The 7,850-nt window shown below is 36.5% G+C and overlaps 1 long non-coding RNA gene across 1 annotated transcript; it reads left to right on the top strand.

Moving 5' to 3' along the window:
- Nucleotides 1-129: 129 nt before the first annotated feature.
- Nucleotides 130-2,054, top strand: LOC120322972. The gene is made up of 2 exons (XR_005562989.1): nucleotides 130-840; nucleotides 1,954-2,054. It is a non-coding gene; the product is annotated as an uncharacterized LOC120322972 (long non-coding RNA).
- Nucleotides 2,055-7,850: the final 5,796 nt, after the last annotated feature.

Below are 7,850 nucleotides of genomic sequence, written 5' to 3'. Positions count from 1 at the left end.
GTTCAAACTGCGCGCTAACGGCTGCCGACTCCGCCCCGCGCTCACCGCGCCGCAGCCAATCAGCGCGGTGGTCCCTCCGGCTCCGCCCCACCGCCCCATCGCAGCCAATCAGCGCGGCCCGGCCGCTCGCTTTGGTCCGCCAGTTTCTCCTGGTGCCAGAGGTGGAGAGTTGAAGGAGTGAGTGTCCTGGTTGGAGCAGTGGCCGAGAGAGCTGCCACCTCCCACGCTTTTTGGGAGAGTAAAACGCGAAACGTGGCTGTTTTGTGCATGCGTGATGCGGAGGACTTCTCTAAGCACGTCTTCATGTGGGTTCTGGAGAGAAGGCTGCTGGAGGAAGGAAGGACATACCAGCATTGCAGAGCCTGGAATGACCGGAAAGTGGAAGCCTCGACTTGACGCTGAAGCCCAGGATGGAATGTGAAGGGAGACTGAGTTAGTTGGAGTGTGGAGTGCATCTGTCTGAAAAGGCAACACTCTGTATATGTTAAAACGTAAAACCTAGGAGGGAAGAAGGTTGTCTGCAGAGGGCTGAATTTAAGGCAAATGCTGAAGGGCAGAACGGTTTTCCTTTCAGAGACTTGGTGGAGGGTCAAACAATTTTCTGGTAGATCTGGTGAAAGGCCTTCATCTGAACTTTACTTCATTCCAGGGAGGAACAGTGTGGTATCAAGGAGCAGAATGAATTGGCTGCTAGGCCTTTGCTGCCTTTGATTGCTGTGGTCACATTAAATGCACCTGCAGCAGTTTCACTGTGGCATAAAAAAATGAGGTCAAAGAGACAAGAAAACATGTTATTTAACTAAAAAGAATCATCTATTTGGACAGCTATACTAATAGAATGTAAGATTTTAATTCGCACTTGGAGAGAGACAATATTTGGCAACTTGTTGGCAACAGTTGTAAGCTTATGTTGTAGTGAGCTTTCAAATGCGTGTTTGCTTACATGTATATCTACAGTAACAACTTCAAGGACATGAGTTCTTCAGACCGGAAAAATTCCTGTTACTTGGCATATTGTTTGGTAGTACTTCAGGATAGTGATAAGCCTGCAGCTTTGACAGGCTTCATCAGGCTGCTGATAATCTCTAGAATCAAAATTTTCAAAGTGTTTGACATAACCAGTTAGGCATAAAAATGAGATCATTGTGCGCTAATGTTTATTTGAGCAGGCATTTTCGGAGTTTGGTAGTAGAAACTGACGGGAAAGTATGTCAAAGCTTGAAATTACCCCGATCAAACAACCGCAGGACCAAACCTGCAAACTGTTACCTTTTTGGCAGCAATCATATTCTGGTTCTCTTCAGGACACCTTCAGAGGATTCTGATTTCAGTGGTTCAAATGGAGAAAAGATAGTTTTTTGAAAATGTGCTTTGGGAAGCCAAAGTAGGCTCTATGACCTCAGCAAATTCCTCTCAACTGGTGCAGAATAACAGTTCGGGTAACCTGTCCCAGCTGTGTCTCCTCCCAACCTCCCATGCAGCCCAAACTTCCTTGCCAGTATGGCAGTATGAAAAGCAAGAAGAGGCCCTGGCTCTGTGTAAGCACTGCTCAGCAATAACACAAACATCTTTATTATCATCACTGTGTTCAGCACAAATCTAAAATATAACTCCATGCTAGCCACTGTGAAGAAAATTAACTCTGCCCCAGCCAAAACCAGCACAGCACACAGCCCTGTCTTTTAGAAACCCATAATATCATATGTGAACAAATGGTTTTCATGTACTGCCTATCTCTCCCCCCTTGATGACAGAAAGAGCCTGAACAAGTGTTTTAGTAAAGATGCCTATCTTGTAGGCAATTTGAAGTCAGATGTCCTGGGTGAACTTGAAGCAGCGTGACAAATGGTACTCTAGTGTGGCAAAGAATGCATTATTACTCTTATGAATGAGGTGTAAAATAACAGTTAGTTGGATTAATTCCTAAACCAGTTTTTTTCCTTTTTCTTGCAGGTGTGTCTACAAGTTCCATTTGTGGTGGTGGCAATGTCTTCCTAGTTTTAGCTCCCGTAGTCTGGTCTCCAAACCTGCAATACATAACACTTTCCTGCTTATGCTGAGAAGTCTTATTGTTTATCTGCCTTTTAAACGTTTTAAATTGCAATTTGCATTTCTTGAAAAATTTACTTGCCCCTTACAGCTCCTGTTAGAAAGTTTTTCCTGCTCATGGATCTGCTGAGGGCAAATGTGAATAATGTTTAATCCCAGTACAACTATGACCCAACAGAGGATTTTGTTTAACCAAGAGTGTATAATGTACATGTTTGATGTTAGGCATGATATATAGGTGTGCATGCATGTGTGCATATGTATATACAGATATAGATGAATATACATATGTTGCATATGTGTGCATATATATATGCTTATATATGTATATATACATGCAGGTATATGTATGTATAGACATCAGAATAATGAATTAATAGGTATATATTTTTGTGTCTCTGTGTGTATACATACATATACATAAACGTATATGTATAGTAATTTAATAGGTGCAAAGGATCTCGCTTAAACTTGTAAAATCTGTAAAATGGTCTCTCTTGCTCCTGAAGACAGTTAAAATAAGAAATATGACTAAATTACAGCATAAATAATTATCAGTATTTTCATATAATAAATGAGTAAATACATACTTAACAGCATCATTATATACTTTTGGTCTCCCAACTAATTTGTCTGGATTATTCTTACTTCATAATAGCTCATTTATAGAACTTCTGGTTTTAAAGGCTTTATTTTTCTGTTCATCTGCTACTTTCTTTTTTTGTCTGAATTTATTTTTAATAAAAACCTTTGACAAACATCATAAAGTTGACAGATCTTCTTTAATCCCAAGAAAACTGCATAGTTCATCTTAGCTATTTTAGAACACACATACAAATTCAGAGTAGAATCTTACAAAACATCAAATAAGGCAATAAGAATTATTTACCCTCTTCATCACAGCAATAATACTAAAGTTGTCTAGACTAAATTGTTTAAGTCTTGGCACTAATATTACTTTATTCCTTGGTTTCTTTTTGATATTACTGGGAAGTAAGAGTGTTTTTAGGCCCCTTCACCTCTATTTTTATTTCATTTATGAAAGCAAAGTAAATAATTTTTTTTTTCTTTTTATGATTTGCCATATTAAATTCATGGAATATTTAAACTTGAAAACAAATATTACACAAGAAGCATCACGTACTTAGGTGATTAATGTGTTAATATATGCTGTTATTTTTATAATTACAGTAGAATTACATGTGTAAAGTGGTTTTTGAATCTGTCAATAAAAGCTGAGCAACACAACCAGTAGATGGCCCCAGCCTAACACCTCTTACACCGTGATACTCTGGTTTGCTGTATGTTGTATTGGTGAAAATTTTACAGGGCACTGTATTGTAACACTTTAGAATGAAAAACCTCTTGCTAGAATAATCAATTCACTGATAACTAAAAAATTTAGAGATCAGAATGATGGATAAAGATTTTATTCATAGCTACCCAAAGTATAGGGTATCCATCAATAACGCTGGGAACCAACTGAATGTTTAAGAGGATTTGGCTTTGCAGTGGAACAAGCTCCCAAATAAAAACAAGTACATGAAGAACATTCCTTTTCTCACAGGTGCTGATGTACACAGAATGAAAATTCGAAGTAAAATTTAGACCATTTAAAATGCTGTAGGAAGTAAAGTCCATGCAAGGGATGACTGAAGTGAATACAGCTGAGCTGGAGATTGGATCCTGCTGAAAGCAAGACAGGAATCAACGTTTAATTTCACTCAATATTGCTATTGGAAAAACATTTCTCTTGCTACATAAATTTAAAAAAATCACAAGACTCAGCAAAATTTTATAGTAGTGATATTGTAAGAACTGAATTCTACTGAGTAATAAAGGGAAGGAAGGATTTTACTGTGACCAAAAGCACCAACTAGGGATTTGTAAATGCAGATATGGTGCCTGGCAGTGCCACAGATTTTCAACTGATCTTTATCAAGTCATTTATTTAAACCCATATTTTGATATGTAAATAAAAGTGGAAGTCATAAGGCAAAAAAAGCCTATGTGACAATAACACTATGTTGTAGACCACATGGTTAGAAAAAGCAAGCATCAGGGGAAGTTGCTCAATTGGATACCTAATTTCTTATATCTATTTAAGCTTGTTTATACACTAATTTCATAATGAGTTGGGTACATAGTGAATACATATATCAGGTATGTTTGGGTAATTGGAGTGTGTATCTGTTAAAGATACTTTGAATTTAGATGTTAAGCAGTTTCAGCAAATTAGGGAACTAGAAAGTCATAATGATATGTAACATGAAATAAATGGCATCTATGTATCTTTGTGTAATATGAAGTAGATACTTTTTCTTTTAATAAAAACCTATGAAATGGCACAGAAACAGACATGTACATGGTCATTGCCTAAGGATCAGCAAAGATGAGAACATTTAGAAGAGGTCAGAATTAAAAATATCCATGCAAACTTAACATGCCCCTCTGTGAAGGCACCTTTCAATGGCCTTGCATTATCAGATCATAAACTATTCTTTCAATATACCCTTCCCTCATTTATTGGATAGAATGGATTGTGCCCAAATAATTCACTATTATTTTCTTCGCATTTTGACATGTGACCTTGCACTTTATCACACTCTGCTCTGAGCACTTCACAAAACACCACTAATTTGTCTTTACTGTCATGAGCCAAGTCAGTGGTGTCATCTTTGCTTGCTGAAAGTGAGTTTGACTGATGTATAGGTTGCACAATAAGTGCATTTTGTGATGTTCCTTGAAATTCTTCAACTCACATCAAACACCTTGAATGCAGGACTACTGATGGAGATTCAGGTCCAACTATGGATGTTTCATTATCTCAGGAAGTGGGGCAAAGAGCTGGAGAACTGGCCAACATACACTTTTTATGACTATTCAGCCACTATGTACAGATTTCGGTTTCCATTCATTCTATATATTAGATGGAAACGAAGTATAGCCAAAACTGTTCGCTGACTTTGGATGCCTAAGAGGAAGTATCTTGGACCTGATTTTTGATAGTAATTCATAAATTTAGACTGCCTATAGCCCTCTGGAATTAAGTTCCAAGAATAATAAAAGAGGAAGGTAGGACAAATTATCACAGTGACTTTAGTTAAATGAATAGCAGATATCCTATAACTCAACTTCTGACTAACTGTGGGTAGCTGCAATTCCTTTAAGACCTACAGTCTATGAAATGTTAAATTACAACTATGAGATTTTACAACTCGACAAGTCAAAATGGGAGGATTTAAAATTGAGTATAGAAAATGAGGAAAACAGAATTAATTATAATTTTAAAAAAATTATTTAAATTATTCCAATATGGCCTTGGAATTTTATAGAGAAAGAGAAGTTTAAATTTTTCTGGGCAAGACTCAGATTTTTTAATGTATCAAACCTTCTGCAAGTGCTACCTCATTCACTACATCAAATTAATCTTCTGCAGCAAGTGAGGGATTGGCTACCTCACATTTAGTGTCTTTGTTAACACAAACTCTTGATTTATTCCCAGAACTGAGTGAGATGGGGGTCTCCTGGAAAAATACTCTCATTAAATGACCCACTGTTTGACAAGATACTTATCAGCTGAGCTGAATTAACATTATGGAACAATCTCAGATATGGTATTGCTGATCTCCTGAATGAGTCACTGATGTTCTCTTAATGCAGACTTTCTTTTGCCTAAGTGTTTTAGAATGCAAAATCATGAAGAACCAAATACAGAATTAAATTTATATAGATTTCTTATTGTTGCTGGATCATTCCACATTTCCAAACACTGACCATAAAGGAACAGAATGCAAATTTATAACTTGTATTAGCTAATCTGGCCAAGGGCAATTCAATAGTTTAACTTTACAGTTTGTTTCAGTGACACTAGTGGTCTCAACTGCTTTCCTACTTGAACATATCTCAGAAAATGCTATATAGAAGTGTGACTGTTTTAGTACTAGACTCTATCAGACATTAATTTAAATTTTAATATATGTTTTACCTTTGGCTTAATAATTCTTTTAAATCATACTTGCATACTTGCATATTTCAGAAGTTCAACATTACGACAAATAGAGATAAAATGTGGATTTTTTTTTCAATACTGTACTGACCCAGTTAGACATGTAACCTCCCCAGCTGTTTTTCTAGGTTCCTAACATAATATTTGTATGTAAGTCTGCATTACCTTTCTTTTGTCCTTTATCTCCTTAAAAATACAACACAAAACCTCAAATGATAATCAGTCTTATTTTAAAAATTACTTGCAGTTATACATCATGCTAATTCCATGTGTGCTCACTGCTTTTCAAAGAAAAAAAAATTCAGAGGCAAAAATCAGCTACTGTACAGAAGAAATAAAAACAAAAACCAAACGACCTCCCCAGCAATTAATTGATTTACCTCCCTTTTCATAGTTAGTGTCAGCTATGATTTCAATAAAAAGATAACCAACTAATAATGAACAGTTGTACATTTTTGTTTGGGCTTTTTGTGGCTTTTTTGGGCTTTTTTGTGGGGCGGGGCAGGGCTGGGCAGGGCTTGGCTTGGCTTGGCTTGACTTCCCCCACCCACAGTGGATCAAGATCGTCGCTTCAACCAACAGACATTGAAGCTGCAACTAACAAGTTTCATTGCCAGACCCAGTAGGTGGTGACTATATATATCTTTCTACTTTTATTCTTTCTTTCTCTTTCTTTCCTTATACACTTCCATAAGTGTTATTTTTATGCTTTAATGTTGTATTACTATAGATGATAACAACCAAAATGGCTATACACCTGTTTTCCTTTTTAACAAAATTGTTCTAAAATAAACCCTACATATATATGTTTACAAACACCAGTTATTCAGTGTTGTTTCACTCTAATCCACCCCAAGGGATTTATTAACAAGAACTGGGGTTACCCTCCCCTTCTGGGCTGGTCATAACAGAACTGCCTATAGCTGTAAGGCCTGGATGGGCTTAGACCTCCTAACTTTTACATTTGATAGATGATCCACACTGTGGGTTTTGCTAAGGTTCCCCACATGTCAGTTTCCACATCTGCTGAAACAGAAATATTGTGTTTTAGGAACTTACAGATCAAAGAGTATTCATTTGTGACCTTCTCTTCTGATCACGGTTAGAATTTTATATTTTTTTTTTATTTTATTTTATTTATTTTTTATATTTATCGCTTTCTATGCCTTATTCCAAGTGATGGGAGACCTTGAGCATTCCCAGTTCTTACTGGCTTGACTTGGAGGGCTGTGAGCTACGTGCACTTTAGGAACTTGGAAACTGTTTCTGTTCTGCTTTGAAACAGGAAAGGAACCATTTTAAATTAGCAGGTTTGGGTAGCCTCTATCGTCCTGTTGAGGAGTTTGACTATATTGATTTTCAGTAGTTCTTGCTACACAGGGAAAATTTCAGGAGTGTAAAAGAAAGTTAACATGCCAATATTTAAAAAGAATAAAAGTGAGAGCCACTGTAGTTATAGACTTGTCAGTGTCATGTAAATCCTTGTAAAAATAATGGAAAAGCTAATGTAAAACTGAATTAATAAATAGTTAAAAGTGAGTAGCAGAATTGATGCAAGTTAATTTGTGTTTATGGAAAATAATCCTATCAAACGATCTTCATGTTATATTTTCTGTAATATTGGTTGATTAAAAGATGAAGAAAGTGAGGATTTGGAGATCTGTTGAAGCTGAAGATTTCGACAAACTTGTTACACCACTACAAATCAATCCTTTTGTTTGGCAAACTTAGAACAAAGTAAGTAGTTTTTTTAATAATGCAAAGCTACTAAAATGAGCCTTATTAGCAAGCC

This window comes from Pipra filicauda, unplaced genomic scaffold, assembly GCF_003945595.2.
Source record: "Pipra filicauda isolate LSUMZ 115617 unplaced genomic scaffold, ASM394559v2 scaffold177_size2800117_pilon, whole genome shotgun sequence".
Taxonomy (NCBI): domain Eukaryota; kingdom Metazoa; phylum Chordata; class Aves; order Passeriformes; family Pipridae; genus Pipra; species Pipra filicauda.
Note: the sequence above shows the minus strand (reverse complement) of the source record. Positions and strands in the feature narration are given on the sequence as shown.